The sequence below is a fragment of the Macrotis lagotis genome, chromosome 2, assembly GCF_037893015.1.
Source record: "Macrotis lagotis isolate mMagLag1 chromosome 2, bilby.v1.9.chrom.fasta, whole genome shotgun sequence".
Classification (NCBI taxonomy): Eukaryota; Metazoa; Chordata; class Mammalia; order Peramelemorphia; family Peramelidae; genus Macrotis; species Macrotis lagotis.
The window spans coordinates 213755711-213781672 of NC_133659.1; the positions used below are offsets into that span (position 1 = coordinate 213755711).

Genomic DNA, 25962 nt, shown 5'->3' on the forward strand with positions numbered 1-25962 from the left:
GTAAAATTAACTATATCATATTCCCAAAGGTATTAAATGTCCCTTCCCCTCCCTCCCCCCCCTTGTCTAGTTACTAGTATGCTAATGCACATATATATTACATGAATACATATAATATATCTATTATGTATATCTGTTCATATATTTATATACATACATTTATTATACATAATTGTGTTGCCTACTTAACCCCTGACGTCCATATCAAAAACAAGCTCCTTGAGGATTAAGACTGTTGTTGAGGTGAATAAAATATTCCATAGGTCATTGGAATATACAACACTTTACCCTTTATAATGACCAAACAGACAACCATGAATAGAAATAGCAGGTTCTGTACCCAGCATCTTTTATAGAAGAAGAAGTAAAATTATATGAGAACTTGATGGTATCTTATAAATCAGATAAATGACTAGTTGAGAGTGTTAGAAAGTACTGGACTTGTTAGCATCAAGCAACATCGTAGAAAGTTAAATCGACTTCTTTTTACTGGTTACCAGTGTGTGTGAGTCTTTTAAGAGTCACAGCTGTTGGTAGAATGAAACAGAAAATTAGATTGTTGTTCAGTCTATTCAACTCTTCATTTGGGTTTTCTTGGCAGAGATACTGAAGTGGCTTGCCATTTGCTTCTCCAACTCATTTTACAGATGAGGAAATCAGGACAAGCAGAATTATGTGATTTGTTCAGAATCACACAGCTATTAAGTGTCTGAGGCCAGGTTTTAATTCAAGAAGATGTCTCCATGACTTCAGGTCACCAGTACTCATATTTTTCACAATATTGATCCACAGTGTCAGTGTTTTACAGACCACAAATGAGTAGTTCACAAAATAATTTAGTCAAACTCCATTAATACAAGTTAGGAGCAGTAATGGTTACATCAAATTACCCCTAAGACGTCCAAGAAAATAGCTGTAATAACAATGGAATTCCACTTAGCAGGCAATTATGTAAGAGCATTTTTTAGCACTATCAAAAAACAAAAATTAATGTTCACATGTTGTAAAACAGCATAGATTCGACTTTATGGCAATTATACAAGATTTAAAAACAGAAAATGCAAAGGAATCCACAAAATTAAGAAGATAGAATTCAAGATCCAAAAAATCTGTGAAAGGAAAGAAATGACAAGTATACTTGGAAAAGGAAATTGTTGATGTTGAAAGAAAAAAATGAGGAAAGAAGAAAATTCACTATCCAAAGATCTCAAAAATGAGTCAATGTTGAGCTAAATTAAAACATTAAGAAGCAAAATGTATATTGGAATATTATCTCAAACTCATCAAAGTTAAAGGAAAATACTTAATGTAATTCACACATGTAACCAACAGATGTTACCATGGAACTAAATTGGATAGGATAGTGATAGTATGAGGAGACAAGGAAGAGAATATAAAAGATGTTAAAAATAAAATAACCACAACTTAGCTGCTGACTGTATATTTTGGGGAGAAAGTGAGTTGAGGATTTTAGCCTCAAAGAAATACTGGATATGAATCATCACTGAGACATCCAGAAGCAAAGTTTCCTTTTGATTACTGCCTTTATCATATTCTGTTATTTGAATGTTTGACTGGACAAGTCATTTTAAAATTTTCAGTGTTGGGGCCTCTTTTCTGACTTTTATTCGTCTTTAACTTCCTGTTGAATATCTTGAATTGAATGTTCTGTAGGCATCTATATAATTTCTCTAAAACTGAACTCTATCCTCCCTATACCTTCCCCTTTTCTTAGCTTCTTTATTACTGTAGAGGTCTTTACTGTCTTCTCAGTCACCTAGGCACCCAACTTAGATGTCCTCTCAGTCTTACTCCAAAATATCTAGGTCTTGTTGACTCTATCTTAGCAACAACTCTAATATATACCTACTTTTGTATCTCCTGACACTGCCCCCTCTCTGGTGCAGGACCTCATCACCTCACAACTAGACTTTAACAATAACCTGCTCTATGGTTTCCTGCCTCAAGTCTCTTCCCACTGCAGTCTGTTTTGCCAGCTGTCAAAATTGATCACAGCGTGGTCTATCCATATCACATCCTCATTCAAATTCTAGTGGCTTTGTTATCTCTAGGATCAGTTATAAAGTTCCCTATTTGGTTTGTAAAACCCTTGAAGACCTGACCCCCTCCCATGGTTCCAGTCTTTATACTTCCCTTCTGCTCTCTACCTGTTTCCTCCACATACTGATACTGTGACACCAACCTACTTGGTGTTATTGTCCAAGATACTTAATCTCCTGACTACATTTTTAATAGTGATGCACTATGCCTGGAATTCTCTCTCTCTCCTCATCTCTTCCCCTGGTTGCCCTGGCTCTCTAGGTTCCAGCTAAGAATTTCACCTTATTTAATAAGCCTTTCCCAATCTCCTTTCATTCTGTTGCACTTTTAGGACCATCTCCAACTTAGCCTGTAACTACATTGTGTGCACATGGTTGCGGGTCTATTGTTTCCCAGTCAAGACTGAGCTCCTCAAGCACAGAAACTATTTCCCTCCCTGTCTTTGTATTTTTATCCCTGGTACCAGGTAGATGTGTAGTTAAAGTTTGTTGACTTGAATTTTCTTTAGATGACTTTCTAAGAAATTTTGTTCTGTCAGCAAACATTTTTTAAACCTCTCTTATGTGTCAGGCACTCTATTAATCACAGAGGATACAAAAGAAAGTAAAGAAATTTAACGTCCTCAGAGCTCACAATCTAATGATAGAAATGACATATTAATAACTATGGACAGAAAAACTATATAGCATACACTGGAAATAGAGGGAAGTGCTGAAATTTAATAGGATTGGGAAAGGCTTCCTGGAGAAGGTTGGATATTTTATGGGACTTGAGGAAGACAGGGCAGTCAGGAGGGGAAATTGAGGATGGCGAACATTCCATCTTTGGGGAGCAGCCAGTGAAAATACTCAGATGTTGGAGATTGAGTATTTTTTGCCAGAAGCAACGAGGCCAGGGGCAGAACCAAGATGGCAGGGCAGGAATTCCCAGAAGTTTTACCGCCCCCCCCCCCCCCCGCAAAAGTACAAATGCTATAAAATTATGACTAGCCAAATTCTAGAGGGACAGAACTCACAAAAAGACTTAAGTGAAACAATTTTCCAGACCAAGACAACTTGGTAGATCCATAGGAAAGGTCTGTTCCACTGGGATGGGTTGAAAACAGTCTCAGCACAGTCTGGGCCACAGCCACCAGAGTAAACCAGCTCTAGCCTTCCAGGAACAGTCCATGGGGCTCTTGGTCCCTGGGAGCTCCTGGGTCTATGGCAGTGGGTATAGTTTCCAGACCTGGCTCAGGCTTTTCCAGGGATGGCATGGAGTATCAGTGGGAGAACTCTGCAGCAGCAGAGTGAGCAAGGAGCCCAGGTCAGCACAGGTCTCAGTGCAGCTCCACCTCAAAAACCTGTGAAGCCACCCAGCAGCTGCTTCCAGAGTCCTCAGCCCACAGAAAACAAGGGGATGGGGGTGGGGAAGAGACTGCAGAGGTCTCTCTTCTTGGGGCAGGACTCTGCTGCTTTGCCCATACTCAGATCCAGGGCCCAGTCTGGGTTCCCATACTACCATAGAGGAGCAGGGAATCTCCTCACAGCTCCAGAGCAGAACTTGTGATCATCCACAGACCAGAGCACAGGCCAGGAGAGCAGTCAGAGCCTCTCATAACTTCCAAAAGCTTTGGAAGTATGTTAAAATTAGGTCATAGTCTGAGAAATGAGCAAACAACAGAAATAAAAATATGATCATAGAAAATTACTTTGGAGGATCAAAATATATGTTAAGGAGGTGACAAAGTAAAAGCTTCTGTATACAAAGTCTCCAAGAAAAGAGGGATTAGTTTCAGATTATGAAAAAGCTCAAAAAAGACTTTGAAAAGCAAGTAAGAAAGAGCAATGAGAGCAATGCTGGAAAATCACGAAAACCAAGTCAGCAGCTTGGTGAAGGAGATACAAAAAACCCCAAGGAAAATAACATTTTAAGACCAATTTAGATCAAATGGAAAAAAAGCAGTCCAAAAGGTCAATGAGGAGAATGCCTTAAAAAGCAGAATTGACCAGATGGAAAAGGAGATTCAAAAAACTCCGAAGAAAACTCCTTTAAATGTAGAATGGAGCTAAGAGAAGCTGAGGAATCAAGGAACAATAAAACAAAATCAAAAGAATGAAAAACTAGAAGAAATGTGAAATATCTCACTGGAAGAGCAACTGACCTGAAAAATAGATCCAGAAGAGATCATTTTAAAATTACTGGGTCATGACTTGGGAAAGAATCTAGACTTCTTTTTTCAAGAAATAATCCAGCATAATTGCCCTGAGATCCAAGAAGCAGAGTGTAAAATAGAAATTGAGGGAATCTACCAATAACCTCCTGAAAGAGATACCCCCCCCCAAAAAAAACCTCCCTGGAATATTATAGCCAAATCCCAGAACTCCCAAGTTAAAGAGAAAATACCATAAGCAGTCAGAACAATTCAGTTACCATGGCACCATAGTTTGGATTTGGCAGTGTCTGTCCCTCTAGAATTTGGCTCATCATTTGGTGGCTAGGTAGCACAGTGGATAGAGCACCAGCCCTGGAGTCAGGAATACCTGAGTTCAAATCTGGCCTCAGACACTTAATAATTACCTAGCTGTGTGGCCTTGGGCAAGCCACTTAACCCCATTGTCTTGCAAAAACTAAAAAAAAAAAAAAATAGAAACAGCAAAAACAGCAAAGACATCGGTGTCATTGAATCACAGACTTTTATGATAGGAATTCATATAGATATTAATAACTTGAATGTCATTTTTAGAAAATGCCTTTTCTTATCTTTTGACCACATATTAATTGGAGAATGGCTCATAAATCTGATAGGTACTTTACATATCTTTTTATTTCTTTTTTATTTAATGTTTATTCTCATTTTGTACAAATAATGTTTTTATACATTAATAAAATATTCTTGTTTAAGAGTAAATGAAATACCCCCCATAAATATAGACTTGCTTGAGCAATAAAGGGGAGAGAAAAAAAATTAAAATTAAAAAAAATAATAATTGTAGGTATGGCCAGGTGGTGCAATGGACGGAGCACCAGCCCTGGAGCCATGAGCACCCAAGCCCACATCCAGCCCTGTACACCCAGAAATCACCCAGTCGTGTGACATGCAAGCCACCGGAACCCCACTGCCCTGCAAAAACCAAAAAAAAAAGGAAAAAAAAAGACCCAAAATAAAATAAAATACTAATAATAGTAGGGGTGGCTGGGTGGTGGACAGAGCATTGGGCCTTGAGCCAGGAGCACCCGGGTCCAAATCTGGCCTCAGATACCCAATGATCACCCTGCTATGCAGCCCCAGGCAGGCCACCCAGCCCCATTTGCCCTGCACCCCCCCCCAAATAATAATAATAAAAAATGTGCTTGAGTCTTTGTTCCAACACCAACAACTCTGTCGCGGGTGGATCACATTCTTTATGATAAATCCATGGCAAAAGTTACTTCCATATTTTTCCACCATTGCCATTGCTGATTGCAACTCCTTTCGTATTTCTCCACTGCCATGTACTATATTTTCTCTCTCCTTTCACTCTGACTCTGCTGTAGGGTAGCTGAGTGGCATAGCAGACAGATCCCCAGCTCTGGGGCCAAGAGGCCCCGAGCCCTCATACCACCCCTTAGGCCCAACATCCACCTGGCCCTATGTTCCTGGAAAGGCCTTCCAATCCCAGCCCCTTGCAAGAAGTAAAAAAAGAAAATGTGTTATATCTGATCACGTTGGTACTTTACATATCTTGAAAATGAAACCCTTGTAAAATTTTATGTAGAAGTTTTTTCCTTACCTATTTTCCTACTACCTTGATTTTTTTTTGGTCAGAGATTAACAAACACCAAATAAAAGGATCACTTCCATATATCCAGCAGAATAGAAAAAGGAATGTAAATGAAAATATAAATATCACATATTGTTTGCTCATCTCTTTAGTTCTTTAACAAATATAACAACTTTCAAAAATATTCTGCTTGTCTGTGATCTTTTCTATTCTGATTTCCTCTATATATTTTAAAGAAATTTATTTTCTCTCCTTTTGATAAATCTATCTTCATTCTCTTCCCTTCCAAGTTTTTGGGAGAAAAAAACCCACAAAACTTTGTAACAAATATTCAGTCAAACAAATCAAATTCCCTCATTGTATCTATCTGACAAAGGTCCATCACCTTTCAACTAGTTGGTGAATACCTTGTTTCATCATTGGTCCTCTAGAATCATGATATGTCATTGCATTAATCAGAATTCCTAAGTATTTCCAAGGTTTTTCTTTATAGTATTATTGTTCTAATTTGCTTTCTAGATCACTACAGTTTCTAAGAAAGGAGAGAAGTAAGCAATATCAGATACAGTAGACAGGTTAAGAGATGAAGACTGAGAAAAGACCCTCAGATTTGGTAATGATGTGGTTTGCAACTTTACAGAGAGGAGTTTCAATTAAGTGATGGGGTAGAAAGCCAGTTTGCTAAGGACTAAAATGGATGAGTAAGGGGAGAGGAATTAGAGGTAAGGAATGTAGACAATTTATTCTACAAAAAAAAAGAGATATGAGAGATGAGTTTGGTAGGGTCTAATGAAGGAAATGCTTTAAGGTGAAGGGATACTTGAACATTTTTGATGGCAGAAGGGAAGAAAGAAGAATTTAAAAATATAAATTGCCCAGATTTACAGAAGAAAAAATTAAATACTTGAATAACCCCATTTCAGAAAAAAAAAATTGAACAAATCATCAATGAACTCCTTAAAAAAAATCTCCAGGGTCAAATGATCTGACAAGTGAATTCTGCCAAACACTGGAAGAACAATTAATTCCAATTTTATTTAAACTATTTAAAAAATAGGTGAACAAGTTCTGCCAAATTTCTTGAACATCAGGAACAGTCAAAACAGAAAAAAGAAAATTATAGACCAATTTCCCTAATGAATGTGGATGAAAAAAATTTTAAATAAAATATTAGCAAAGTGATTTCAGCAAGTTATTGCTAGGGTAATACACTGTAATCAAGTAGGATTTCTCCCAGGAAAGCAGGGTTGATTCAATATTAGGAAAACTATCAGCATAATTGACTACCAAAATCAAACCTAACAGAAATCATAAGATTGTTTCAATACATACTGAAAAAACTTGTAACAAAGTATAGCACCCATTCCTATCAACATTAGAGAACATAAGAATAAATGGAGTGTTTCTTAAAATGATAAGCAGTATCTATCTTAAGCCATAAACAAGCATCTTATGTAATGGGGATAAGTTAGAAGCATTCCCAATAAGATCACCACTATTATTCAAAATTGTATTAGAAATGTTAACTTAAGCAATAAGAGAAGAAAAAGAAATTGAAGGAATTAGAATAGGTATTGAAGAAACATTCTTTTTTGCAGATGATATCATGGCATACTTACAGAATCTTAGAAAATCATCTAAAAACCTACTTGAAACATTTAGCAACATTATCAAACTTGAAGGTTATAAAATAAACCCACATAAATCAAAAGCATTTCTATATATTACCAACAAGACACAGTCACAAAAGATCAGTTCCACTTAAAGTAACTGTAGACAACATAAAATGTTTGAAAGTCTACCAGCCTAGGCAAGCTCAGAAACTATATGAAAACAACTATAAAACACTTCACACTAATAGAATCAGATCTAAAATGACAATTCTAAATTAAATTGCTTATTCAGTGCCATAATAATCAGACTGGTAAAAAATTACTTTATTTCACTAGAATAAAAAATAATAGCTAAACTCATATGAAGAAAAATTCAAGATCAAGGAAATTAATGAAAAAAATGTGCAAAGCAAGGTGATCCAATCATACCAGTTCTAAAATTATGCTATAAAGCATCAGTCATCAAAATTGTTTGATACTGTCTAAAAGATAGAGTGGTGGGTTAGATGCAAATGAAAGAATAATCAATGATATAGTAATCTGCTGTTTGATAAATCCATCTGCAAGAACTCATTCTGATAAAACGTGCTGAGAAAACTGAAAGCTAGTATGGTAGAATTTATGTATAGACCACCAACTCACATAAGGTGGAAATGGGTACAACATGTAGACATAAAAGATGATAGCATAAGCCAATTAGGGGAACAAGGAATAATTCGTCAGATCTATGGAAAGAAGAACAATTTATGATCAAAGAAGAGATAGAGAACATTATAAAGTGCAAAACTGATAATTTGGATTACTTTAAGTTGAATAGTTTTTTGCACAAATAAAACCAATACAACCAAGATTAAGAGTATGAAGGGAATCAATTTTTACAACTAGTGTTTCTGTTAAAGAACTCATTTCTGAAATATATGGAGAACTTAGTAAAAATTTTAAGAATGCAAATCATTACCTAATTGATAAATAGTCAAAGGATATGAAAAAGCAATTCTCAGATGAAGAAATTAAAGCTATCTATAGTCATAAAAATGTTCTGAATCATCATTGGCTAGATAAATGCAAATTAAAATAACCCTGAGATAACCACCTTATACTAATCAGATTGGCCAATATCACTCAAAAAAGAAAATGATTAATGATGGAGGGGTTGTGGGAAAACTGGGACACTAATCCATTGTCGCTGGAGTTGTGAACTAATCCAATTTTTCTGGAGAGCAATTTGAAATTATGCACAAAAAGGCAACAAAACTGAGCATACACTGATTTAGCAATACCACTACTGGGTCTGTATCCTAAAGAGATCATAAAAAAGGATAAAAAGCCCTAGATATACAAAAATATTTATGGGAATTCTTTTCATAGTGCCAAAGAATTGGAAATTAAAGGGAGGTCCATCAATTGGGGAATGGCTGAACAAATTATGATATATAAATACGAAGTTCTATTCTATAAGAAATCATGAAGGACTTCAAAACAGGCTAGAAACACTTGCATGAACTAATGCTGAGTGAAGTGAACAAAACCAGAAGAAATTGTATACACTAATAGCAACATTGTGTGATGATCAACTATGATGGACTTGCTCATTTCAGCAGCACAATAATTAAAGATATGGGTGGCTAGGTGGCACAGTGGATAAAGCACCGGCCCTGGAGTCAGGAGTACCTGGGTTCAAATCCGATCTCAAACACTTAATAATTACCTAGCTGTGTGGCCTTGGGCAAGCCACTTACCCCCATTTGCCTTGCAAAAAAACCCCTAAAAATAATCAAAGATAATTCTAAAAGATATGTGATGGAAAATATCATCCATATCCTGAGAAAAACCATGGAGTTTAAATGCAGATCAAAATTTTCTTCAGTTTTTAAAAGTTTTCTTATGTATTATGTTATTTTCCCTCTAATGCTTCTTTTTCTCCTTTCAATTTGATTCTTCTTTCACAACATGATTAGTATGGATATATATTGGATTTTCTTTTGGCAAGGCAATGGGGTTAAGTGACTTGCCCAAGGTCACACAGCTAGATAATTATTGTCTGAGGTCACATTTGAACTCAGGTCTTCCTGCCTCCAGGACTGGTGCTCTATCCATTGAGCCACCTAGTTGCTCCCAATTTGGATATATGTTCGATGTAGTTATTCACTATGTTAGATTGTTTTCTTCAGGAGGAGGGAAAAAATGTGAAACTCAAAATATATTTTTAAGGAGATTTATTTATTTTGAATTTTACAATTTTTCCCCCTAATCTTGCTTCCCTCCCCCATCCCCACAGAAGGCAGTCTGTTAGTCTTTACAATGTGAAACTCAAAACCTCAAAAAATGATTGCTGAAAACTATTTTTGCATGAGGTTGTAAAATAAAATATTTTTAAAAATTGAAAAAATGAGAGAGATAACATATTATTATGTTTGGATAATTTTAATTTCCTATTACTCCAATGTCATGTCTTTGTCCTAAGACTGTAGACTCTTTCCCAAACAATTTTATCTCTTAGAATTGTTGATGAAGAAACAGCAATTTTTTTGAAGGCCAACCTAATCACACCTTTGATCTCATTTTTTCCCCATACACTCCAGCAGATTGCTTTCATAAACATTCCTTCTTCTCAGTCTCTCTGTCTCTCTCTTATTCCCTTCTTGTGGCTTATAAATAAGTACAGTTATACCCTAGCTATTTTATTTTGAACTTAACACCAAAAGAATGGGTATTTCTATACATATGCATATATATATGTATATATTATATACACATATATTAGAACAGAAAACGAAGGCATTACCTTAAACAACAAATCTCATACAATTTGCTTCTCTTCAAAAATATATAACAAATTCAACATGCCACTTTCATCCAACTCAGCTTACTCTTTAGACTTCCATCTCTTGGAAAGCAACCTTGTCCACTTTAAGATAACTGCTTTGAAGCCTGTTTTCTTGATTATGAGTTCTTAACTGAGATCATGATTTCATGAGAAAACTCTACCCATGTTCCCTTGACTCCCAACCCAGTTTATTTCTTGTACTGCTCCACCTCCTCCACAGTAACTCTGTTTCCAACAAACCTTCCCCTTTCTGTTTAGTCTTACATTATACATTGTCTTCTGCTATTAGACAGCTAGATGGTTCTGTGGATAGAGCAGTGGATAGAGCAGGAATCAGAAAGATTTGAGCATATAATCCTGCTTCAGACACTAGCTATATGATCCTGAGGAAGTCATTTAATCTTCATTAGCCTCAATTTCTTAAGCTGTAAAAGCAAAAGAGTGGAGATAAAAATAATAGTACCTATCTCTCAGGGCTTCTGTGAGAATCAAATAAGAAGAGCTGAAAATCATTTTTAAAAAACTCTTAAATGCTAATCGTTAGAGTAGGAAAATGATATTTTCTTGTATCTCTAGCACTTAGTATAGTAGTAATTACTTAAATATTTTATGTCTATCTATAGCTCTTTTTCTCTCTCTTCCTTTAATTCTTTCTGTTCTTTTTGTTCCTTATACAATTTTTTGAATGTTACATATTTTTTTTTCAGTTACATGCAAAGATAGTTTCTAACATTCATCCTTTTGGAATGAGGTTTTTCTGCCTCATTTCTTTCCTTACCCTACCCTCCCCATGATAGCAAGTAATCTGTATTTATGTACAGTTATGTTAATGTTTTCCCATATTAGTCATGTTTAAAAGAAAAATCAGAATTAAAGAGGAATAAATCATGAGAAAAAAGAAAAAAACATAAAATAAGTTTTAAAAAGTGAAAATAGTATGCATTGGTCTGTAATCAGACTCCATAGTTTTCCCTCTGGGTGTGGATGGCAATTTCCATTGTCCTTGATCAATGAACTGCTGAGAGGAACTAAGTTCATCATAGCTGGTGATTACACAAATTGTCCTCTGCAATTTTTAAAAGCATCAAAGGTCCTTATTATTAGCTCAATAATATTTTTTTTAGGTTTTGCAAGGCAAATGGGGTTAAGTGGCTTGCCCAAGGCCACACAGCTAGGTAATTATTAAATATCTGGGACTGGATTTGAACCAGCTCAATAATATTTTCTCCCTCTTTGCTAAATCTTCCATTCCCCATTTTAAAAATAATAAAATTGAAGTTTGTAACAAATTTGTGTAGTCAAGAGACTCATTGTCTTTCACTTAAATTTGTTCAATAGTTTCCTAATTTGCCTCCTTACTTCACTTGTCCCAGCTCCAATCTATCCTACACACAGCTGCCAAAATGCTGTTTTAAAAAATTTTTGCATGGCATTGGGGGTTAAGTGGCTTGTCCAAGGTCACACAGTTAAGTAAATATTGAATGACTGTCAGGTCCTCCTGACTCCAGAATCAGTGCTCTGTCCACTGCACCACCCAGTTACCCACAAAAATAGCATTTTTAAAGGTTAGATCTGACCATGTCATTTCCTTAAATCAACAAATTCCAGTGCCTCCCTATTGACTCTAGTATAAAATACAAATTTTTTGTGTTTGATGTTAAAAGCCTTTGGCAATCTGATTACTTTCTGAGGATTACCATACATACATACATATATATATATATATATATATATATTCATATTCCATCATTCACTCTGTGTCCTAATAAGTCTTCCATCATTACTTGCATATACAGCAACATTCCTTATTTCTATGATTTTACTTGTGTCCATAATGAACTTCCTTTCTCTCATCTGCATCTTAGAATCCCTAACTCTCTTCAAAGGTCAGTTCAAACACTGTGTGCTGTCCTCCCCCCCCCCCCCAGTTGCATTTGACTTTACTTCAAGTGTTACAAATATTTGAGTATATATTTTTGTATACACGTTGTAAACATGCTGTTTTCCTTGATAGAATTTGTTTCCTGGAGGCAAGGACTCTTTCACATTTATCTTTATCCTCTCTCATCTACCCTAATGTGATATGTAGTAAAGATATTTATTGCTGACATTGTCAAGACTTATAAAATCACAATATTACAGTTGGAAGAGATTTCAGTGGCCATCTCATATTTGAAAAACCCAAAGAGGCAGCCTTTTGCTTGAAGATATCCAGAACTTTGTAGGTTACCATTTCCACAGTTTCACTTTTGGAAAACTCTAAACCTATATAAAGAAGAAAGGTGGTGCCATCCTGGAGTATTCCTTATTTATCTTCCTGAGTTCAAATCTGACCTCAGATACTTAACTATGTGACCATAGGCAAATCACTTAAGCCTGATTTCCTCAGTTTCCCCATCTGAAAATGAATTGGAGAAGGAAATGGCAAAACTCTCTAACATCTTTGCCAAGAAAACTCCAAATCTGGGACATGACTAATCAACTAAACAACAAATATTAATAAATATTTTTTTTATTTGAAGCTAAAACTTTTCTTGTAGAAAAGACAGGATTTAATAAACTATGATCTCAATGTAAACTGACAGTAGAAACCAAAAGCAATGAAACTACCTGGCCAAGAAAAGGGAGATTACATTTCCACAGTTTTGTCTGTTTAAGTCATATCTGGAGTACTATGTTCAATCCTTGGTAAGATCTTTAGGGAAGGATATTCACATATTATAGGATAATTGTAATGTGATTGAACTGGGGTTATGTTCACAATCCATTAAAAAAGTTATTTTTTTGAATTATAGATATTTATTTTGAGTTTTATGACTTTCCTCCTAATCTTACTTCCCCCCCCCCCCCGAAGGCAATTTGTCAGTCTTACATTGTTTCCATGGTATTCATTGATCCAAATTGAATGTGATGAGAGAGAAATCATATCCTTAAGGAAGACACATAAAGTATAAGAGGTAGCAAGATCAGACAATAAGATATCAGTTTTCTTTTCTAAATTAAAGGTAATAATCCTTGATCTTTGTTCAAACTCCACAGTTATTTCCTCTGGATACAGATGGTATTATTACAGAGAGCCCCAAATTGTTCCTGATTGTTGCACTTGTGGAATGAATGAGTCCATCAAGGTTGATCATCACTCCAATGTTGCTGTTAGAGTGTACAATGTTTTTCTGGTTTTGCTCATCTCATTCAGCATCAGTTCATGCAAATACCTCCAGGCTATCCTGAATTCCTATCCCTCCTGGTTTCTAATAGAACAATAGTGTTCCATAACATACATATACCACAGTTTGTTAATTCCCCATTCACCAATTGAAGGACTTTTACTTGATTTCCAATTCTTTGCCACCACAAACAGGGCTGCTATGAATATTTTTGTACAAGTGATGTTTTCACCCTTTCTCATCATCTCTTCAGGGTTTTTTTCCCCCAGTAATGGTATTGCTGGATCAAAGGGTATGCACATTTTTTGTGCCTTTTGGGTATAGTTCCAAATTGCTCTGCAGAAAGTTTGGATGAGTTCACAGCTCCACCAACAATGTATTAGTGTCCCAGATTTCCCACATCCCTTCCAACAATGATCATTATCCTTTCTGGTCATATTGGCCAGTCTGAGAGGTGTGAGGTGGTACCTCAGATGTGTTTTAATTTGCGTTTCTATAATAAGTAATGATTTAGAGCATATTTTGGGTTTTTTCTTTTTTTTTGTTTTATTTTGTTTTGGTTTTTTAGAATTTTGCAAGGCAAATGGGGTTAAGTGGGTTGCCCAAGGCCACACAACTAGATAATTATTAAGTGTCTGAGGCTGGATTTGAATTCAGTTACTCCTGACTCCAGGGCTGGTGCTTTATCCACTGCACCACCTAGCCACCCCAAGAGCAATTTTTCATATGACTATGAATTGCTTTGATCTCTTCATCTGTAAATTGCCTTTGCATATCCTTTGACCATTTGTCAATTGAGGAATGCCTTCTTTTTAATTTGACTCGGTTCTCTGTATATTTTAGAAATGACTCCTTTGTCAGAATCATTAGTTATAAAGATTGTTTCCCAGTTTACTATATTTCTTTTGATCTTGGTTACAGTGGTTTTGTCTGAGCAAAAGCTTTTTAATTTACTGTAATCAAAATCATCTAGTTTGTTTTAGTGATGTTCTCCATATCTTCCTTAGTCATAAACTGCTTCCCTTTCCATAAATCTGACAGGTAAACTACTCCTTGATCTAGTTTACTTATAATATTGTTTTTTATGTCTAAATCCTGTATCCATTTCAATCTTTTCTTGGTATAGGGTGTGAGGTGTTGGTTTAATCTAAGTTTCTTCCATACTAACTCTAATATTCCCCAACAGTTTTTATTGAAGAGAGAGTAAAATGTTCTATTCTTAACCTATGGCTTTGGACTGTAATGCTGAGTTCACCATGCATTGAATTCCATCTTGAATACTTCTCAATAATTTTTCTATGGCTTATGGCCCATGCAGGATTTCCTCTGGGAATTTCAGAATTTGAATTTGGCTCCTGTTTAATTTCCCCATCAAGAGTGAAAAGTGTTTTCAACTCCAATGCAAACAGCAAAACTAACAAGGCATTAATTATAAAAGTTTTATTTAATCCAAAAGAATATTTTAAAAAATCACACCTCCATCAGTTTCTTTTTTTTATCAACCCAATTAGGGACATCCAATAATCTATATGACTCACAGGACTAATGAAAGGATACTTTCAGGTTGTTCCTTCAAACTTTGTCTCCTTTTTTTCTCTTAGGGGACCACATGGGCATAGAAGCCTCTCAGTATCAGGAATGATGCCCTCATTTTTCCTCTCTACTTCTAGTGAATGGGTCTATATCTCTTGCTTTGTTCTCTCAGCTCTTCTCTCTATTTTCCAAATGTTTCTGCCTCTTGTCAATATTGTTTATCTAGAAAATGTGTGCACTTCATTTCGGTGGTATTAATTCAATGATTTTCACAGAAATCGCAACTTCTTTGCTTTCAAACTCATTTCAAAGGACAGAACAATGGGACAAAGGCCCAGGACCCAGAGAGAGTTCACACCTTTCTAGGAACTTGTTTAAAACAGGGCATTTCACACTTAGTTCAGGAAACAGTAGAGGGTTTAAAGTAGTCCAAGCACTATACCCATTCACATTTAACAATCAAACTGATTCTGAGCCTCAGTGCAAAGTGCTAGATTGGTTAGAAGTTGCATCTGCCTAGTAAAGTGGGTTACCCAAAAGTGGAACATACCACTTTTGGAGGAAATAATTATTGTAACTATAATTTATACAATGCTTTAAGGTTTTGTAGTATCTCATTCAAGCTTTATAACAACCATGTGAAATAGTAACTACAGTTAAAATCTTTTATAGATTAGGAATATCAGGAAGTTAAATTATTTGCCTTTGGTCACATAGGATCATCACCCAGATTTTCCTGGTTCTAATTTCAGTGCTCTATCCACTGCATCATGCTGCCTTTCCACAGGTTTTCTAAATTCTAAATTCTGAGTGTCTTTATTACTGTAAGTATTACAGTGGACAAAACTAGACCACTCATGAAGGATGTTGTGGAAAGGACTCAGGTATTCCTGACCCCAGGGTGGGTGCTCTATCCACTGTGCCACCTAGCTGCACCTTAGATGTACCTTTTTAAAAATTTTGTTGCCATAGTACAATTTTTTGACCTTGAAAAGTTGTCACTGAGTTTCCTTTTCCTTGAAAGACTTCGTGTTTTCATTCATAATAGGGGTAGCTCTTTTCCCAAGTAATTGATAGAATTAGTTTCCTTGTGGTTTTAAAGACACACTTTGGGAAACTTTGTGGCAAGATACTTTTGAGAGAATCAAAGAGGGATATCTTACAATGTTTCTCTTAGGCAGGCAAGGGACTGGTATAGTTAACCCAGCTTAATATAAAACAAGGCTGAGAAACTGAAGTGTTTGGCTAGTGTAAGGAATTAGTCAGCACTGAGAATAAACTAAAAATTACTTATTTCCATGTTTGTGCTTTTGACTCTGACTCTGCCTTTTCCACAGTTTTCATAAGCATGATTTGTAGCTTGGCAGCTTTCGCTGTTGTATCCAATTTAGCATTATACTGGATTCACAGTCAAAAGCAAACCTCAGATGTTGAGAATTTGATCACAGCTGTCTAAGTAATAACACATCCAGGCTGCGGTTAGCAAAATATTCACAAAATCTTTTTACACTGATATATTTTCATCATTTCCCATTGAGAGTAAAATTTTAATGGAAAAAGATACTTAAAAGGAAATATAAAATAAACACTGTAAATTAGACTCCATATAGATACAGATCTTACAATATTGTCTTCCTCTTTTTTCCTCGTCGAAAATACACTGATATTGTCAATAGATGTGTTTAAAATATATTTGCTTGTATATTTAGGAAATGAGAGGGTCTAACCCCTTTAAAAAGCATCAGGGAAAGGGGAAAAATTTCAGAGAATTCTATTTTTCATCCAGGAGGGGCTCTGCAAAAGGTAATTGTAATGTATTTTAGAAGAACAAAGAAGGTGCACTTAGATCTTTGTGGAGGATCTATTGGAATTCCTGAAGATGTTTAAGCTGGAAGCCTCACTGAAAAAGAACTTCAGTTGATTTTAGTAATTATTAGAAGCCATAAGATTGAGAAAGGATGGCTCAGTAATTAGCATCTACTATTTTTTTAGTTAAAAGCACATTTATTGCTATTATGCTCTTGATCTTCATCTAGTCTGCATGGTTGGGTGGGGGATATCTGACTAGAGGACCAGACCCCTGTGGATTGCATCTATCCTTGACTTAAATACCACTAACCATCAGAAGACATGATCTGAAATGTCACCTCTGACTCATTCAACCAAACAAGGGTATAGCTTCCAACACAGGATGGAGAGGAGGCAAGGTATCATCTACTTCTGAGGATAAACTTCCACCTGGCTTCCTTCCCTACCCCCCCCCATTATATAAATATTTTGTTTTCCAATTACATACAATAGTATGTGTCATTTTTGCAAGGTTTTGAATTTTACAATTCTTTTCTCCCTTTCTCCCTTCCCTACCCCCTCTCCTCCCAACAGAAGGCAATCTGCTATAGTCTTTACATTTGCATCCACGATATGCATAGATCAAACCTGAATGTGTTATAGGAGAAGAAACATCCAAAAGGAAGAAAGAAAACATTAGAGATAGCAAAATTAGGTAATACATAAAACAACTTTAAAAATTGAAGATGATAAATTTTATTCTTTGTTTAAATTCCAGTTTTTTCTCTGGATAAAGATCATATTTTCCTTCACAGATCTCTTAAAATTGTCCCTAATTATTGCAATGATGAGGTGAGCCTTTGATTATCACCCCATGTTGTTAGTGTATACAGTGTTCTGGTTCTGCTCATCTCACTTAAGCATCAATCCATGCAAATCTTTACAGGCTTTTCTGAAATCCTGTCCCTCATGATTTCTTATAGACTAGCTTCCTTCTTGATAAAAATTAGCAACTGAGCACATTAGTTAACAAGAGATGTCACAATTAATGTAATAATACTAATAACAACTTTTATTTAAATAACTCTTTATAATAAACAAATGGATTCACAATAATCCTCTGTGATAAGAATGACATATATTATTGTTCTCATTTTTGCACATGAAGAAATTGATGCTGGAAGAATATTAGTGACTTTTCTAAGTTATATCATAGTAAGTGATTATTTTTACCTCAGTCTGTCAATTCTTATCTATTGCTCTTTTCCTTGAACCAAGCTGGCTCCTCATTTACAAACAATTATTAGAAATTCCCCATTAAGAATATGCTGCTAATACGAAGAAGTCTATTTTGTTTTAACCTTGGTTATAAGAAGTTTGTTAAATAAAATTTAAGCTTTTCTGGATTATTTTATGATGTATTTCTGTATAGAAAGTGCAGGTAAGCAGATCATTCATGGAATTACTGTTATTAACATTTCCCAAGTTTGGAAGGTGAAATACTAGACCAGAGCAGGGCAGCTGATCCAGGAAAATTTCAGTCATGGACTCTAATAGGAAGTCTGTACAGGGAAGTGTTGTGTCAGTGCAGGAGGTTCAACATCCATGGGATCATAGTAATAGACATTCAGATGAAAAAATATTGTTAGGGGGTTGTGTGGCTAGACCAGAGAAAGAGGTCCAAACAAGTAGATGTGATGCATCAAGGTATGTATTGTGGAGGAAAAAAAGGATTATGTTTTAGTAGGTGTATAGATCACAGTGCTTTGTAATGTAGGATTTGGCCCCTAGAAGAAATATAGTCAGCCAATCAAGACTGATGGATCTGGCAGCAACTACCAGGGAACCAGCTGTTGGGTCTGTATTTTGGAGGTTAAGTTTCCTTAAGTCTCTGGAAAAAAATCACACAAAAAAGAAGAATATGGGACAGGATAACATAAGGAAAACTTCAACACAGAAGAAATAATAAGAGAAGGACCCAGAACTAGGACTAGAGGGCAGGGTCCTAATGAACTGTTGCTAGAATCTGATGCAAGGTTAGATCAGGACAAGCAAAAAGGCTTAAAACCATGTTGAGTTGGTGAGGTAGTGGGAATGTCCTTATCACAAGGGTATATGATGGAAAGTGATTAATATACAACCAGAGTAGCAGTTGCATGAGAAAGGGGTGGGACCTATTTGAATACTTTAGTCTTGACCATTTTTCTTAGGGTGCCAGGATGATACTATGCCAGAACTGGAAGCATAATCAAAAATGATGATAGCAAGGGGTGGCTAGGTGGCTCAGAGGATAGAGCACTGGCCTGGAGTCAGGAGGACCTGAGTTCAAATGTGACCTTAGATGCTTAATAATTACCTAGCTATGTGGCCTTGGGCAAGCCACTTAACCCCATTGCCTTGCAAAAAGCTAAAAAAACCCCATGACAACAGAAACAGATATGAAATGCAGGACAGAGCTAGGCTAATGCTCCTGAATGGGCAATCAGGAATAGAACCAAAATCAAATTCTGAAGAGTCTCATGGGAGGGGCAGAAATGTGAAAGATTCATTTCAGGAACTATGCTAGGCATAAGAGTTTACAAAGAAGAGAAGTACCCAGACCCTTCAATTCAAAGAATTTATTCATTTATTCTTTTTGGAGGCAATTGAGGTTAAATGACACCCAAGGTCACAAAATCTGAGGGTAGATTTGAACTTAGGTCCTCCTGACTCCAAGGCCAGTGACACCTAGCTGCTCTCACACTATTATCTTAAAGAAAGTGGCTCCTTGGAAATCAGTAACCAGATATGTGGGTTCTGATTTCTCCTTCTCTAGAGCCTGTGTTGACTCCAGAGGTCAGAGATGCTAAGTTTTCAGGTGGGGCCTAAGTGAATTACCAGCTAGCTCCTTAGCACAAACCTACCACCTTTACACTAAATCAGTCATGCACTATCACAGAAGTACTCAATTTTAAGGCATGAATATTAATTACTTTAGGTAAGAAAATAAAGCAAGATGCCAAATGGCTAAAGCTGACAGTAAGAGGGATATTTGGAAGATGAATAAGGATTTAAAGCTACCCCTATTACACAAGAAAAAGCAAACACAAAATAAGTAATCTAGTTCTTAGGAGAGTTTGGTGATAGTGACTTACTCTGCACTAGAGAATATATTTTAGATGACAGATGAAACTACTTTCTCGATGCAACACTATGACAATATAAAATCAAGAGTCTTCATAGAATGACATTAAGAAATTCTGTGCAAGACAAAACCACTGTTAACAGGATCAAAAGAAATGTAGTAAATTGGGAAACAATCTTTACAACTAATGTTTCTGACAAAGGACTTATTTCTAAAATATACAGAGAACTGAGTCATATTTTTTAAAAAAGCCATTCCCCAGTTGACAAATGGTCAAAGGATATGCAAAGGCAATTTACAGATGAGGAGATCAAAGCAATCCATAGTCATGTGAAAAAGTGCTCTAAATCATTATTTATTAGAAAAAATGTAAATTAAAGCTTCTCTGAGGTACCACCTCATACCTCTCAGACTGGCCAATATGACCAGAAAGGAAAATGATCATTGTTGGAAGGGTTGTGGGAAACCTGGGATACTATTACATTGTTGGTGGAGCTGTGAACTCATCCAACCTTTCTAGAGAGAAATTTGGAACTACACCCAAAGGGCAACAAAAATGTGAATACCCTTTGATCCAGCAATACCACTACTGGGTCTATACCCTGAAGAGATGATGAGAAAGGGTAAAAACATCACTTGTATGAAAATATTCATAGCAGCCCTGTTTGTGGTGGCAAAGAATTGGAAAGTAAATGTCCTTCAATTGGGGAATGGCTTAGCAAACTGTGGTATATGTATGTCATGGAACAGGAGGGATGGGAATTCAGGGAAGCCTGGAGGGATTTGTGTGAACTGATGCTGAGTTGAGATGAGCAGAACCAAAAAAACAATCAACCCTGATGGACTCACTCATTCCATCAGTGCAACAATCAGGGACAATATGGGGTTCTTTGCAATGGAGAATACCATCTGTATCCAGAGAAAGAACTGTAGAGTTTGAACAAAGACCAAGGACTATTACCTTAAATTTAGAAAAAAAAACTGATAGAAAAAAACTGATATTTTATTGTCTGATCTTGCTATCTCTTATACTTTATGTTTCTTCCTTAAGGATATGATTTCTCTCTTATCACCCTCAATTTGGATCAATGTATACCATGGAAACAATATAAAGACTGACAAATTGCCTTCTGTGGGGGGTGGGGGTGGGGGGAGGGAAGTAAGATTAGGGGAAAAATGTAAAACTCAAAATAAACAAAATCTTAAATTTAAAAAAAAAAGAATTTCTTTGCACACCAAGATACACCAAGCCAATACTTGAAAACTACTGCTAATGTGTATCAGCATATTCTTCTAGAAATCATAGGCTGTAAAGTTAGAAATTATTTGGTACAATTCCTACTTTTTTTTAAACTAAGAAACTGAGTCTCAGAAGACTTAAATGTCTTGCCTAAGTTAACATAGAACTAAATAATAATGTTAGTATTTGAACTGATGTTCTCTGATTCTAAAGCCTTGGTAATTTCCACTGAACTATGCAGCCATCAACAGAATTTAGAGGAGAAGGGAAGTAAAATGAATAAATGGGTGAAATTAGTTCATTTCACAATATGAGAAGAATAGTGGCAGAAGGCCTAAAATACTTATAAAACATGAAAATAGTTCTAGATAGTAATTGTTGATTTAAAAAACTATATATTTGACAATCTGAGCAAGAAACAAATATGAAAGTTGATTATTTCCTATTCCTGAGTGTTTGTTGAAATTCTGCTCTTGGTAGCACCCATTTTTCCCTAAAAGGAAGAGAATCTTCCTTCTGTTTTTAAAAACAAAACAAACTAATTCCTACACTCTGAAGGATTATCCCCAAATAGCTCCAAGTCCTGCAATATTTTATTTCTTCGTTATATCTTCATTGTACTCCTACTGTTCCACTGGGATTCTTTTTGAGGAGAAACATGGATAATGTTTCCATTCATTTGTTTATTCAAGCAGAATAACAGATGCTCTCAAATTGAAGAAATAGTTTAAAGACCCTAACAGGAAATTATAGAATCTGTGGGAGAAATTAGAACAATGTGTTTATTGTTTAGATTTTCTTACATATATATATATGTTCCATGTTATTTCTATGCTGTGTGTGGGGGACATTTAACAGTTGATTTTTTATGGCTTTTGGGAATTAAAAAAAATGCTCCTTCTCAAAACTATTGTTTTGCTTCCCCTCCACCCCGGGAGTTTTCAGATATTCATCTTTTAGAACAATAGTTAATAATTGTAATATATCTGTTTTTAGATTGTCATTTCCTTTTTTTCCTTTTTTTACTTCATGAGTATCAGTCTTGTTTTATGTTCTTGAGAGTGTAGTATCTATCCATTCTTTTTCTTGTAGCATTCTTTCCTTCTATCCTTTTTCTTCTTTTTTTCCCTTTTTTTTGCAAGGGTTAAGTAACTTGCCCAAAGTCATACAACAAGGTAATTATTACATGTCTGAGGCCGGATTTTTAACTCAGGTCCTCCCAACTCCAGGGCCAGTGCTCTATCCACTGTGCCACCTAACTGCCCCCCTTTCTCTTCTTTTCCAGGTATTAGGTATCATCACTATTTGTCCTATACCCTATCCACTGACACAGTTTTTCTTCTATTGTGACCATTAGGTCTGGAAGATTTCAATGCCCTCCTTTGAGAAATTAGGATCACATGTAGAGAAAAGCTTATTGTATTCCAGCTTTCCCAGAAACTCCATGTGGAGACAACCATTGTAGATTTTTTATTTCCTTGTGGAAGATTCTTTTATCCCAGTTGGTTTTGTATTGATATACTTCAACTGTTTTTCTGATTTTCCTATGGCCATGCTAGATGAGTTCAAAGCTCCAGTTCTCTTAAGGAGTTCAAGTGAGGAAAAGACTAAGTCACTGTCATAAGTGGACAGAATAAAAACTACAGTAGAGTCAAGTCAGCACTTGAACACATAGACCAATCAAGGTCAATTGCATAGCTGATCTAGGTGTGGTTAGTGGAAGTAGTGCTTCCTATAACCCTTTGTTACTACTTTTTTTAATTTTAGAAAGGTCTTATTTATTTTGAATTTTACAATTTTTCACCCATACTCCCTTCCCTCCCCCCACCCCCCACAGCAGGCAGTTTGCTAGTCCTTACATCATTCCCATAGTATGTATTGATCTAAGCTGAATGTAATGAGAGAGAAATCATATCCTTAAGGAAGAAACATAGTAAGACAACTTATTTTTTTAAATCAAAGGTAATAGTCCAGGGGTTTTTGTTCAAACTCCACAATTCCTTCTCAGGATACAAATGGCAGTCTCTGTCACAGATAACCCCAAATTGTGCCTGATTGTTGCCCTGTTGGTATAAGCAAGTCCATTAAGGTTGATAATCACTACCATGTTGCTGTTAGGGTATACAGTATTCTTCTGGTTCTACTCATCTCACTCAGCATCAGTTCATGCAAATCCTTCCAGGTTTCCCTGAATTCCCATCCCTCCTGGGTTCTAATAGAACAATAGTGTTCCATCACATACATATACCACAGTTTGTTAAGCCATTCCCCAATTGATGGACATTCCCTCAGTTTCCATTTTTTTGCCATCACAAACAAAAAAGCTATGAATATTTTTGTACAGGTGATGCCCTTTTTCATCATCTCTTCAGGGTATAGACCCAGTAGTGGTATTGTTGGATCAAAGGGTATGAACAATTTTATTGCCCTTTGAGCATAATTCCAAATTGCTCTCCAGAAAGGTTGGATGAGTTCACAGCTCCACCAACAATGTATTAGTGTCACAGATTTCCCACATCCCTTCCAACACTGATCATTGTCCTTTCTGGTTATATTGGCCAGTCTGAGAGGTGTGAGGTGGTAACCCCGGGATGTTTTTATTTGCTTTTCTCTAATAATTAGTTATTTACAGCAATTTTTCATATGATTATGGATTACTTTGATTTCCTCATCTATAAATTGTCTTTGCATATCCTTTGACCATTTGTCTATTGGGGAATGGCTTGTCTTTTTTTTAAATTTGACTCAGTTCTCTGTATATTTTGGAGATGAGTCCTTTATCAGAAATACTAGTTGTAAAAATTATTTCCCAGCACAGCCAAGATGGCAGAGAGAAGACAGGCATGGTTCTAAGGTCTCCTCATCTTTCCCCATCTATGATATGGAACAAACCTCTTAACAGAAAGAAATGCCAGGAGAAAGAACATCTACCTGAGGATTTGTTTCCCTGGTCCTGGGTGAGTCCTGGTCCTGGGAGAAGGCAGATCAGCAGATGATCAACCTGATTAGCAGCGGGTTACAGCCCAGGAGAGCCAGACCTGCTTTATTAGCATGTTTTGGTGTTGGTACTTACTGTCTGGAACTTGCCAGCAGGAGAGCTGCAAACACCATCCCTGGGCTCCTTTGGTCTGAGGAATTCCAAGTCCATGCCTCCATTGTGACTGAGAAAGACTTTAATAACTCTCAAGAATTGTAACTCTATTAAATAGAATGTACTTAGCTAGAAGGGATGGATACTCAAAATTTTCTATGACTCAGATAGAATGATTTAAAAACACTACTTCCTTAAAAAGGGGGACAGGAAGGAGATGGGAGGAGGGAGGGGATTGAATGGGGTAAATATCATTACACTAAGAGGTATAAAAGACCTATGGTAATAGAGGGAAAGAAGGGAGGAGAAGAGAAACACCTGAATCTTCCTCTCATCAGACTTGGCTTAAAGTTAACTTACACACATACTCAGTTAACTTAAAAAAAAATCTAACCTTTCAAGTATTAAAAATGGAAAAGGGGAGGGGGTATGGAGAAAGGGAGGGGGAGGAAAAAAGGGGAACTAACAGAAGGAAGGGAAAAGGGAAAGAGGGAAAGGGGAAAGAAAGGTGAGGGGGTGGATATAGGAGGGCAAATACACTGAAGGGGGTGGTATTCAGAAACAAAATACTGGGGAATACAATAAAGGGGGAACAGGAAAAATACAAGCAGAGGGAAGATAGCATGGAGGGCAATAAAGAGTTAGCAATTATAATTCTGAATGTGAATGGGATGAACTCTCCCTTAAAACATAAGCGAATAGCAGAGTAGATTAAAAACCAGAATTCTATAATATGCTGCTTACAAGAAACTCATTTGAAGCAGAGAGATACATATAGAGTAAAGGTAAAAGGTTGGAGCAAAATATATTTTGCTTCAGCTGAAGTGAAAAAAGCAGGGTTAGCAAACCTTATCTCAGATAAAGCAGCTGCAAAAATAGATAGCATTAAAAGAGATAAGGAAGGAAATTATATCCTCCTAAAAGGTAGCATAGATAATAAAGTGATTTCAGTACTGAATATATATGCACCCAATGGGATAGCATCCAAACTCTTAGAGGACAAGCTGAAAGAACTACAGGAAGACATAGACAGCAAAACTCCTGGAGAGATTTGCATGAGCTGATGCTGAGAGAGATGAACAGAACCAGAAAAACATCATACTACCTGTTTAGTACCCTACCAATAAAAATTCCAAAAAATTAATGAGTTAGAAAAAGTTGTAAGTAAATTCATATGGAGAGGGGCGGCTAGGTGGCACAGTGGATAAAGCACCAGCCCTGGAGTCAGGAGTACCTGGGTTCAAATCCGGTCTCAGACACTTAATAATTACCTAGCTGTGTGGCCTTGGGCAAGCCACTTAACCCCATTTGCCTTGCAAAAACCTAAAAAAAAATTCATATGGAGAAACAAAAAGTCAAGAATTTTCAGGAATTTAATGAAAAAAAGTACAAAAGAAGGGGGCTTAGCCCTACCTGATCTAAAATTATGTTTTAAAGCATCAGTCATCAAAACTGTCTGGTATTGGCTAAGAAATAGAGTGGTGGACCAGTGGAATAGACTAGGTGCAGTAGCAGGACACAATTATAGTAATCTGCTGTTTGATAACCCCAAAGAGTTCAGCTACTGGGATAAAAACTCTTTCTTTCAATAAAAAACTGCTGGGAAAATTGGAAGTTAGTATGGAAGAAACTTGGATTTGACCAACACCTCATACCCTATGCCAAGATAAGGTCTGAATGGATACAGGATTTAGACATAAAAAACAATATTATAAGCAAATTAGAAGATCAAGAGCTAGTTTACCTGTCAGATCTATGGAAAGGGGAGCAGTTTA

General features: G+C 36.2%; 1 long non-coding RNA gene across 1 annotated transcript in view; it reads right to left on the minus strand.

Moving 5' to 3' along the window:
• Nucleotides 1-25962, minus strand: part of LOC141514160 (uncharacterized) — a 130415-nt gene that overhangs the window by 6799 nt on the left and 97654 nt on the right. The window lies entirely within an intron of this gene.